Source organism: Bubalus kerabau, chromosome 3 (genome assembly GCF_029407905.1).
Source record: "Bubalus kerabau isolate K-KA32 ecotype Philippines breed swamp buffalo chromosome 3, PCC_UOA_SB_1v2, whole genome shotgun sequence".
NCBI lineage: Eukaryota > Metazoa > Chordata > Mammalia > Artiodactyla > Bovidae > Bubalus > Bubalus kerabau.
The window spans coordinates 185524433-185536970 of NC_073626.1; the positions used below are offsets into that span (position 1 = coordinate 185524433).

At 39.7% G+C, this 12538-nt stretch overlaps 1 protein-coding gene across 20 annotated transcripts in view; it reads left to right on the top strand.

Annotated features, from left to right (window-relative positions):
* The window catches only part of EIF4G3 (eukaryotic translation initiation factor 4 gamma 3), a 350697-nt gene that overhangs the window by 156685 nt on the left and 181474 nt on the right, over positions 1-12538 (top strand). For 3 of the 20 annotated variants that reach the window (XM_055574250.1, XM_055574252.1, XM_055574253.1), the window contains exon 5: positions 306-397. The exons of the other annotated variants lie outside the window; for them this stretch is intronic. The gene's annotated coding sequence lies outside the window, so the exon portion shown is untranslated. The remainder of the gene's footprint in view (positions 1-305; positions 398-12538) is intronic. 20 annotated transcript variants of the gene reach the window in all.

Consider the following 12538-nt stretch of genomic DNA (forward strand, 5'->3'; position numbering starts at 1 on the left):
AAACCCTCTACCCCTACTGTCTTCTCCTGTAATGCATATATTAGTTTTTTGATTGGGTCCCTTATTATAAGTTCCTTAGACTCTATTTACTTTTTTTCATTATATTTAAAAATTTTCTTCTCAGTCTTGATATAATTTCAAAGCTTTTCTCCTCAAGGTCACCAATTCTTTCTTCTGCCTCTTTGAATCTGCTGTTGAACTTTTCAAATGAATTTTTAAAAGCCAGTTGTATTTTTCTATTCCAGAGATTGTAAACTTATTTTTACAGTTTTTATTTCTTTGTTTGTTTTCCTAATTTCCTTTAGGTTTCTGTGTTTTCCTGTAGTTAACTGAGCATATTCAAGACAGTTGTTTTAACGTCTTTGTCAAGTAACTCCAAAGTCTGTCTCTCTTTAAGGTCAGTTTCTAGAGATTTCTTGTGTTCCTTTGAATGTGCCTTGTTTCCCTATTTATTTATATGCCTTGTAATCTTCTGTTGATAACTGAGCATTTGAAAAAACAGCCATAGCTTCCAGTAAATTTGAAAACTGGCTTCTTGCAGGGGAAAACCATCAGCTGTCAGCCCAATAAAGGCTTAAGGTCTCCTCAGCATTTTCTGTGCTCACGTCTTCCCTGGGCTTGTGTGTTTGGCTCCCCCCCAGTCCTACAGGATACATAGCTCCTTCTGATGTTGTGGTTGGTCAGTCTGACCCTGCCTTCTTCTGAGGGCCGTACGTGTTCCGTTTCTGTTGTGTCCTTCTGCCTATCACCTCTTGCCCAGGTGCCGGCAGGTCTGAGTGTCCTTCACCCGTCATGCATGTCAGCAGGTGCCAATCCTTTCAGCAACCCAGACTTACACCCGTGCTATGCCACTGTCCCTGTCAGTGCTCTGAGTCAGGAGACAGAAGCCAGCCCACTCGGGCCGACTCCAGGCAAGCCAGAATGGTGCAAGCCAGTTAAGCCCTTTTCTTTCTGTCTTAAAGGAAGAACTGGGAATTGGATGTCTTCCTCCAGATTGTACCAGACCAGGTAAGGGTTGAGGCAGGGAGAGACAGAGAAAAACACCACTAAATTTCATGTTCTTTTGAATGTGGTTATGTGGAGCTCAGGAAGACAGTTTTTGAACGTTCCTGGAAGCAGTATGGATGGAAATTATTTTAGGTTCACAGTAAACCACATTAATGTGGAAAAGTTTAGCTTTGAGGAAGAAACTTCAGGATAGGCAAGCAGTGTGCATGTTCAGCATTTTATTTGCAAGAAGTAAAGGAAGATCCCTTTCTGTTCTAGCATTTGTCTGAGTCAGTGTTCTCAGACTTTCTGGTGCAAGACTTCTGTATACGCTTACATAAAAATTTTGGGGTTTCTCAATATTTTTGTCTTATAGTTGTTAATATTATATTAAAAATTGAAAGTGAGGAATTTTCAAATAAACAAACCTAGTTTGTAAACATGAGTACTGTATTTTTATGAAAAAACATTTTCCAAAACAAAAGACTTGCTGAGCAGAATTGTGTTATTCAAAACTTTGCAGATTTTTAAGTGTCTGACTTAGTAGAAGTTACTGGAATCATGTCTGCGTCTGCCCTCAGTCCATTACCCACCGTGTTATTTCAGTTGAGTGTGTGAGGAAAAGGGTCTTCACGGGCCTGTGATTGGGAAAGGGAGGCAGGCGCACGTTATACAGCTTTCTCAGAAACTGGAGTGGCAGTTTTCTGAACATCAGTTGCGGTGCGGAATCTGAATTATATTAGTGAGCTTCTAGTGCTCTGTTACGTTAAAATCTGTTAGTCCATCTTGCACTTGAATTGATTAGTTTGTGTGTTTTGTATATGATCGTGTATGGGTCATTTGAAAAATATTGCTTGACTGAGTTATGTAGATATTTCACATACTGTTTATTATACAGTATTAGAAAAAAAACACATTCTCATCTGGAAAGCCTACATGTTGGGAATGTGCTGACAATTACACATTTTCTAAAATTTGAATTTTCATTTGAAAGGTTGAATTTTATCATTGGTAACAAGTACTTTGAATTTTCTTTGTGACAAGCTTACTTTGTTCTTTTTCAATAAAATGTCTGTCATGTATCAAAGTCTAGGCAAGCGTAGTTCATCTGTTATTTATTCTTTCAAGTGAAAAATGGCACTACTTTGAAAAAGCACCTAATTCAACTTGTAACTTAAACGATCTTATAAATGGTTTTTCTTGATACAACCATCTAACCCCAATATACTATGAAAGTGTTTTGTTTTCTCTCATTGGTCACACAGTATATTAAAAAGACATGTTCTAAAATTCCTTACTTCCTTACATTTTTATGACATCTCCATATGACCAAGTTATAGACATAGAGAATAGGTTAGTGGTTGCTAAGGGTTATGTGCATGAGAGTTGAAGGAAGGAAGGAAAGAAGGTTCCTGTGGCTACTATAGGGTAATGCAGAGGATCTTTGTGAAGAATCTTTTCTGTATGGTAACTATAGCAGGGATTACAGAAACTATAAATGTAATAAAATTGCTGAAAACTAAATATACACAAAAACTAGGTGCATGTAAAACTGGTGAAATTCTAAGTGATTAAAATGTGTATAAATAAAATTTAAGTAAACCAGTGGTTATAGAGTTTCAGTTCATCACAGAAATTTCTGTTTACACTGGTTGTGTAGCTCTCAGGAAGACAATTCATTCGATGTTGAAGGTGCTTGGAAGCATTATGGGTACCAACATGGTCAAAGTGCTGGTCTAGTCCTTAAGGTATTATCTTTACTTCTCTGGCCAGATTTAGATGTCATGTTTATTTGATAGAAGAGTGCCGGGGTCCAGCCCCGGTGGATCCAGGGAATTCCAAGCGGGGATGGCGTCGGCGAGGATCAGGATACAATAGCTTCAATTAGATATTAATTAGAGATGTAAAGAGTAATAGAATGAGGATAGCTCAGTAGGAAAATTCAGTGGAGAAAAGAGGCTGAGTAGCTTGGTTTACGCGGGAGACCAATACAACTTCAAGACAAGAAGTTTGCACCACTTATGTAGGCCACAGGCGTCCTTCCGTTCTCCCGAAGGAGAGGAGACACTGAGGCCTCCCCGGTCGGATCTTAGAAGCCCAGGCATAATTAGCAAGCATGGTGGGTTCCGCGCTCCAGATGGAGACTCAGCAAGAATTTGAGAGAGAGAGCGACATGGGGAGACCAAGTTTCGGTAAACAAGGCCTGCACTTTATTTTCCAAAGTAGTTTTTATACCTTAAGTTATGCATAGAGGATAATGCGGGAAGGGGTAGAGTCATGCAGTAAGCCAGGCTTTCTTCCTGCAAACTTATCATATGCAAAAGTTTAGGTGATTTGCATCATCTTCTGGCCCAGAGGCCTGTTAACATTTTAAGAAACTTTCTTTAGAAAACTTATTTTTCTCTAAAGGTGATTGGTCAGGAGCCACCCTCCAAAAGCATTAGATAAAGTTGCATTCCTACAGAGCAAAGGTGTGGTGGGCTATAACAAGAAAAAGAATTAACTCAAGGGTCCCAGGTTACAAACATTAAAGCTACTACTTACACCAATTATATTAATCAGTACACTGCCAGGGACACAGCAGGTAAGGGATATGGAGACTTAGCGGCAAACATTGGCCCAACAAGTGAAAAACCCTTCACCAATACAAATTCTAATCAATCTTTTATCTGGGCAAAGGAATCTGTATTTAGACAGTTTAGAACATCTCATGCCTCTCACAGTTGGGAGGCTCTGAGCAATCACATGTGGCCGGAAAAACCTATTCAGGCAGGCTAGAGGATTTCCAAAGGAGTTTGTAGGTTGAAACACTGTCACACCCAGGAATTATTAACTGGAGCTGTAAGTTAAGTCTTTTTTTAGAGAGAGGTAGTGGGGGACAGCCCCCCGTAAAGTCAGAGGTGTAGGTGAAAGCACAAAGCAGAAAGTAGGCGGACTCTGGTTTTGGGGGTAGATGCTCGAGAATTTCCAGGGGGACTCCTGAGGCCCAATCCCGCCTTTGCGTATGCTGAGCCTCCTTCCTTACGACCTTTGCCACGGGCGGAGTGCCTCACGCTGGCTCCAGGCAGTGATAGACTTCCAGCTGAGCTTTTCCAGATCCTGAAGGATTATGCTGTGAAGGTGCTGCACTCAATATGCAATATGCACGCAATATGCAATATGCCGGCTCCCGGCAGAAGAGTTTCTCACTATTTATATCCTATAATAGCAAATTAATAAAAATGAAGAAACACATCTATTGCATATATTTATGCATATAGTTTTATTCACTCAGCCATGTCTGACTCTTTGCGACCCAGTGGTCTATAAACTGCCAGGTTCCTCTGTCCATGGAATTCTCTAGGCAAGAATAGTGGAGTGGGTAGCCATCCCCTTCTCCAGGGGAACTTCCTCACCCAGGGATCGAAACCAGGTCTCTTGCATTGCTGGCATATTCTTGACTGTCTGAGCCACCAGGGAAGCCAATTAATGCATGTATGTGTATATATGTGTACACATAGTTATAAATCAATTTGTTAAAACAAAATTGAGAACTTTTTATAACAATGACTGAAGTGACTTAGCAGCAGCAGCAGCAGGTAGTCTTTTTTTCAGACTTTAAAAGTAGTATCCCTAAGGTGATAGAAATAGATTTGCCTCTAGTACCATTAGAGTGTCGTAGTATACGTTCTAACATTTTTAATCAGTCTGAAATTTTTTTTAGTATCATTAGTTGAGGGTATATATCTACCTTTCCCTCAGATGATTATCCAGTTATCCCAACACAATGTATAAAGTAATTTTGATATTTTTCTAGTGCATTGAAATACTACCAGGACATTCTGTCTATGTATGTGCATATTTGAACATTCTCTGTAAATATCATTCTTTCCATATCATCAAATGCCCCTCTGTATCATTTTTAATGACTACAAAGGAATATACTCTATGACTGAGTAAATATAATACTTTGTACAGCATATGTCTCTGTCTGTCGATTAAATTGTGAATTTCTTGAAGCTTATAAAACTAGAAGCCATATTATTGGCCACATTTAGGCATAGCATAGTCTTTTCTTTGTATTAAATTTCCATAAATCTTTTTGATTTAGTTTTCATTGTGATTTCTGAGAAGATATTTCAGTTGTTTTCCAAAAATATTTGAAGAAGTGCACAAAATATAGACATTGTATTGAATTTTCAAGTTGGCTTATACTGTTCCCATCACACGAAGGGAAACTGAAAAACAGAGGTTACCTTCAGTGGGATTTTATTATAAAAGTAGCCAATTCTTTTGATTCATGAAAAAAGAAAAGTACATACAGGCATGCCATAGAAATTTTGTGGATTTGATTCCAGAATGCTACAGTAAAGCAAATATTGCAGTGATGCAGGCCACACACATTTTTTGGCTTCCCAGTCCATATAAAAGGTATGTTAACGCTGTATTGTAGTCCATTCAGTTCAGTTCAGTCTCTCAGTCATGTCCAACTCTTTGTGACCCCATGGACCACAGCACGCCAGGCCTCCCTGTCCATCACCAACTCCTGGAGTTTACCCAAACCCTTGTCCATTGAGTCGGTGATGCCACCCAACCATCTCATCCTCTGTCATCCCCTTCTCCTCCTGCCTTCAGTCTTTCCCAGCATCGGGGTCTTTTCAAATGAGTCAGTTCTTTGCATCAGGTGGCCAAAGTATTGGAGTTTCAGCTTCAGCATCAATCCTTCCAATGAATATTCAGGGCTGATCTCTTTAGGATTGACTGGTTGGATCTCCCTGCAGTCCAGGGGACTCTCAAAGAGTCTCCCCCAACACCACAGTTCAAAAGCACCAATTCTTCAGTGCTCAGCTTTCTTCACAGTCCAGCTCTCACATCCATACGTGACTAGTCCATAGTGTGTAATAATAACATTATGTCTAAAAAAAAAAAATCAATGTACATACTTAAACAACTTTGGAGATCAGAACCCACTGCAGATTCTAAAATGCATAGATGCTCAAGTCCCATAATGGGCACTTTGTATCCTTTGTTCGACCTCTTCGGATTCAGCCAACCAGATTGTGTAGTCCTGTAGTAGTTACTTACTTGCCCCAGTTTTATTAAGATATGATTGACAAACAGCATTGTATCAGTACTGTGTACAGCATAATGATTTGACTATACTTGAGGCACTATAGTATTTAATGAAAAACACACACATGTAATTGGACCCACACAGACCGTTTTTTCAACAGTCAGCTGTACTTTATCGAAAGCTTTATCTGAGCCATCACAAAGTCATAATCTGTTTGTTGATGGAGGATCTTGCCTCAAGGGTGATGGCTGCTGACTGATCACAGTGGTGGTTGCTGAAAGTAGAGGTGGCTATGGCAGTTTTTCAAAATAAGACAACATTGATGTTTGCCGCTCAGTCAACACCTTTTCATGAAGAGCTTCTCTGTAGCATGCCATGCTGTTGGATAGCATTTTACCCACAGTAGACCATTTTCCTTTCAAACTGTGCTCCCAATTCATCATCTAACCTTTTGCAGTATTCTAAATCCTTTAATTGTCATTTCAGCAATCTTCCCTGATCTTTACCAGGAATAGAGTCTCTCTCAAGAAACCCTTTCTTTGCTCAGCCATAGGAAGCAGTTCCTCATCTGTCAGAGTTTCATCACAAGATTGCAGCAATTCCATCAGATCTCCAGGCTCCACTTTAATTCTAGTTCTCTTACAGTTTTCTTTCACATTGGCAGTGACTCCTCTGTTGAACTCTCGAACCCCTCAAGGTCACCTATGAAGGTTGGAATCAACTTCTTTCAAACTCCTGTTATTGTTATTATTGTTAATATGTTGACCTCTTCCCATCATTCATGAAGTTTCTTCATGGCACCCAGGATAAAGAATCCTTTCCAGAAGGTTTTCAGTTTACTTTGCCCAGATCCAGCAGAGGAATCACTGTCTGTGGCAGCTAAATATTCTTAAGAAATGTATTTGTTAAATAATAAGACTTGAAAGTCAAAATTACTTTGTGAGTCATGGGCTGCAGAACGGATGTTAAGTTAGTAAGCATGAAAACATCATAAATCTTGTTTATGTCCATCAGAGCTCTTGGATGACCAGGTGCATTGTCAACATGCCGTAATATTTTGAAAGGCATCTTTTTTCTGAGCATTAGATCTCAAGAGTGGCTTAGAATATTCAGTAAACAATATTGTCCAGAGATGTGCTATCCAGGCTTTGTTGTTGCATGTATGGAGCACAAGTAGAGTATATGTAGCAGAATTCTTAAGGCCCTGGAATTTTCAGAGTGGTGAAACAAGCAGGGACTTCAGACGCACTAACCCTGACAGGAGAGTCAGGCTGTCCTTTGAAGCCAGGCATTGAATGTCCTCCTCTCTAGTTGTGTGCCTCCTAGACGGCATCTTCTTCCACTGGAACACTATTTTCGTCTACACTGAAAATCTGCATTTTATTGTATCTACCTTCATTCCTTACCTTAGCTAGATATTATAGGTAAGTTGTTGTAGCTTCCACTTCAGCACGCGTGGCTTCCCCTTGTATTTGTATGTTATGGAGACAGCTTCTTTTCTAAAACCTCATGAACCAGCCCCCTCTGCTAGCTTCATACCTTCCTCCTCCAAATTCTTCACCTCTCTCAGTCTTCACAGAACCTAAGAGACTTTGGACCTTGTTCTGGGTTAGGTTTTGGCTTAAAGGAATGTTGTGACCAGTCTTATTTCCAGACCACTAAAATTTTCTCCACATCAGCAAGAACGCTGTTTTGTTTTCTTACCATTCGTGTATCTAATGAAATAGTAGATTTAATTTCATTCAAGAGCTAACTTTTCTTTTGCATTTACAGCCTGACTGGCGCAAGAGGCCAGGCTTTCATCTTAATCTTGGCTTTTGACATGCTTTCCTCATTAAGCTTCATCATTTCTAGTTTTTGACTTAAAATGAGAAAATGGGACTCTTCCTTTCAATTGACTACTTGGAGGCCATTGCAGGGTTCCTCATTAGCCTGATTTCAGTGCTGTTGTGTCTTGATAGGGAGGCCCAAGGAGAGGAAGAGAAAAGGGGAGCAGCTTGTCGGTGGAGCTGTCGGAATACACTCAGCACACGGGGGCTAAGTTTGGTGACTTACGTGGGCACAGTCCATGCTGCCCCACAACAATTGCAAGAGTGACATCAAAGATCACTGACCACAAGTCACTGTAGCAAATATAACAATAGTAATGAAAAAGTTTAAAATATGCTGAGAATTAATTACTGAAATGTGACACAGACTCATGAAATAAGCAAGTGATGTTGGGAAAATAGAGTTGATAATCATGTTTGTGTGGTGCAGGGAGCCATATTCAGTATCTTGTAATAACCTGTAATAAAAAGAAATCAGAAAAATGATTACTTGTAGATATATATAACTGAATCACCTGAAAACTAATACAATGTTGTAAGTCAGCTTGAAATAAAAAAAAGATTGACAGGCTTAATGTTGGGTTCCTGCAAACCTTTAATTTGTAAAAATCACAGTGTCTGTGAAGTGAAATAATGTGAAGCACAGTAAAATCAGCTATGCTTTTAATACATAGTATATAAAATAAAACCTACAATTTGTATCCTATATCCCCCTTTCAGTTACATTTCTGTGAAATAGCAATTTTAAGTGTGCCATATATCTTCCCAAGACATCTTTTTAAGTATCCTGTTTGTATATATCAAAAAATACTGTACAGATAGGGTTTTTATTCTGACTAATTCTGTGATTTGCTTATGTCATTAATATTATAGATATCTTTCCATGATAGTTTATATAGATTTTCCTCATTTTTTTCTTACCTCAAAAATTACACTACATTCTCTCTTTGATTGAATATAGTGTACTTTAACCTCTCTTTTGTAAATGGAATATGCAGTTCTTTATTCTTTCCCATCATGAATTTATCCTTAGGGTAAATTTTTTGAGATGGAATTGTGGAATAAATGTGCATGCTTAGTTTAGATTGGGTGAGTATCATCTGATAGATGTTTGAAAGGCTATGGCTGCTCAATTTTTAAATCAGATTTGTGAGTGTCTGCGCACATGCACAGTGTGAATTTCGTGTTTATGTTATTATTTATGTAAGGGGAAGTGAGCGTTTTAAAGCAGGAATGCTAACCTTTCGTCTCCATGTAGTGTGCGAAGTGCTTCGAATTGTGTGTGAAGCATATTAAGAGCTCTCTAAATTCTGTAATTGTTTGCTTAATTTCCTTCTTTCATATTTTGAAAATTGAAACTTCTTACTAATTTTTTTCACATACCCTTATTTTGAAAACTGTCAGCATCTGGACCTAAGATGCTGTTAGTGTGTTCTGTGTTACATGGAATTCATTCTCAAATCTCTATCTTTAATTGTCCCAGTCACTGTTTTTTAAATAGTTATTATTCTTAAAGGTTATATGTGCAGTACAAAGTGTGTTTTGATTGGCTTATCTTCCTTCACTGGCATTTCCTTAACAGATTGTCAGTTACCACCATTTCCTATTTTTTGTTAGTACATCCAGTTAATAAAAATGATTAACTTAGGAGCTTTCATTGAAACTTGAAAATAGTAATGAAAATGAAACTATCTCTGTACCTCTTGTAAACTACAATGAACTGGATTGCCATTTAAATATAAAGTATTCATGTACACATCCTTGGAGAAGTAAATCTTTGTAATAACTTTGAAGCTATTTGAAATGGAGAAGTGTAAGTAAAATCTGTGGTGACTGTCCCTTGTCTCCTATGCACTTGATGCTATAAATCATGGGCAAAAACTGTTCCCATTCAAGCTTTAGCAATATTTTTCAACAAAGTATGGAATAGTATGTTAAATAGTATGTTAATAGTATGTTAAACAAGTTCCTCCAGAATAATTTAATCAATGAACTTGGTTAGTTATGTCATGAAATGCAGAAGAAAAGCATAGAGGCATCTCTCATAGTTATCCCCCCTGCCTCAGCAACAGGTGCAAGTCACATCATTCCTATGAAATTTCTAAAATCAGTCACAAAGAATGGAAAGATTTTCTGTGAGAAAGCTGAGTAATCTGTTGGCAGAATTTCTTCATTAATGCACCTATTACAGTAAAAGCAAAACAGCTGTCTGGGGAGGCCTTACAAATAGCTGTGAAAAGAAGAGAAGTGGAAAAACAAAGGAGAAAAGGAAAGATATAAGCATCTGAATGCAGAGTTCCAAAGAATAGCAAGAAGAGATAAGAAAGCCTTCTTCAGCGATCAATGCAAAGAACTAGAGGAAAACAACAGAATGGGAAAGACTAGAGATCTCTCCAAGAAAATTAGAGATACCAAGGGAACATTTCATGCAAAGATGGGCTCGATAAAGGACAGAAATGGTAGGGACCTAACAGAAGCCGAAGATATCAAGAAGAGATGGCAGGAATACACAGAAGAACTGTACCAAAAAGATCTTCACGACCCAGATAATCACGATGGTGTGATCACTGACCTAGAGCCAGACATCCTGGAATGTGAAGTTAAGTGGGCCTTAGAAAGCATCACTAGGAACAAAGCTAGTGGAGGTGATGGAATTCCAGTGGAGCTGTTTCAAATCCTGAAAGATGATGCTGTCGCTGCACTCAATATGCCAGCAAGTTTGGAAAACTCAGCAGTGGCCACAGGACTGGAAAAGGTCAGTTTTCATTCCGATCCCAAAGAAAGGCAATGCCAAAGAATGCTCAAACTACTGCACAATTGCACTCATCTCACATGCTAGTAAAGTAATGCTCAAAGTTCTGCAAACCAGTTGACTCATTGGAAAAGACTCTGATGCTGGGAGGGATTGGGGGCAGGAGGAGAAGGGGACGACAGAGGATGAGATGGCTGGATGGTATCACTGACACAATGGACGTGAGTCTGAGTGAACTCTGGGAGTTGGTGATGGACAGGGAGGCCTAGCGTGCTGTGATTCATGGGGTCGCAAAGAGTCGGACATGACTGAGCGACTGAACTGAACTGCATGGCACAGCAGCACATATCCATGTGTGGCAGTCGCCCCGTGTTCTGCTCTGCATTCAGGTAGAGCTGCTTGTGTACAGAGTATGCATCAGCTCTTGGCATACATATTATTTAGATATGGGAAGTACTTGATTATTTTTTGTCTGTTTCAAAGAGTAATTCCAAGGTAAAGGAAAATAAATTCTTTGTTTTATTAATACCCATTTTGAGAGGAATGATAGAGTCTCAGTATTTATAGAACACCAGCTTTGTGTGGACAGTAAGGGAGTATTACAGAATGGAAGAACTCGAACCTGAATGTTAATTCACGTACTTGTTTTGCAGTGTTGACAACTGGCTCTAGTGTGCAAAATATTAGTCAGAAGTTTGAATAAGATGAAATATGGCCAGCATGCACATTTTCAGCATCTTCAGTGAAAAAATCTTGGTTGTTCTATTTTTCCTGTAGTATACTGTGTTTCAGAGAGGGCAATGGCACCCCACTCCAGTACACTTGCCTGGAAAATCCCATGGATGGAGGAGCCTGGAAGGCTGCGGTCCATGGGGTCGCGAAGAGTCGGACACGACTGAGCAACTTCACTCTCACTTTTCCCTTTCATGCATTGGAGAAGGAAATGGCAACCCACTCCAGTGTTCTTGCCTGGAGAATCCCGGGGATGGCAGAGCCTGGTGGGCTGCCGTCTTTGGGGTCACACTGAGTCAGACACGACTGAAGCGACTTAGCAGCATACTAGCTATGAGAGGGGAGAGTCCTCACCTAACTTTTTGAGTAGAAAGAGATAACATTTCTCTGTGTTTTCATAAGTGGTACATCTCAACAACTGTATTTATTACCTCGACAGCCAGAAGTTTACACTTCAGTATACCACTGTTCAGTTCAGTTCAGTCGCTCAGTCATGTCTGACTCCTTGCGACCCCATGAACTGCAGTACGCCAGGCCTGCCTGTCCATCACCAACTGCCGGAGTTCACCCAAACTCACGTCCATCTAGTCGGTGATGCCATCCAGCCATCTCATCCTCTGTTGTCCCCTTCTCTTCCTGCCCCCAATCCCTCCCAGCATCAGGATCTTTTCCAATGAGTCAGCTCTTTGCATTAGGTGGCTAAAGTACTGGAGTTTCAGCTTTAGCATCATTCCTTCCAGCGAACACCCAGGACTGATCTCCTTTAGGATGGACTGGTTGGATCTCCTTGCAGTCCAAGGGACTCTCAAGAGTCTTCTCCAACACCACAGTTCAAAAGCATCAATTCTTTGGTGCTCAGCTTTCTTCACAGTCCAACTCTCACATCCATACATGACCACTGGAAAAACCATAGCCTTGACTAGACGGACCTTTGTTGGCAAAGTATTGTCTCTGCTTTTGAATATGCTGTCTAGGTTGGTCATAACTTTCCTTCCAAGGAGTAAGCGTCTTTTAATTTCATGGCTGCAATATACCACTAACTATATATTGAAATTAAAGTAGTGTTCCCCACCTTATCTGCGGTTCACTTTCTGAGGCATCAGTTAACTGTAGTCAACCAGTCTGAAATAAATTATTCATCAGTTTTAAATTGCTCACCATTCTGAGTTGTGTGATGAAGTTGCT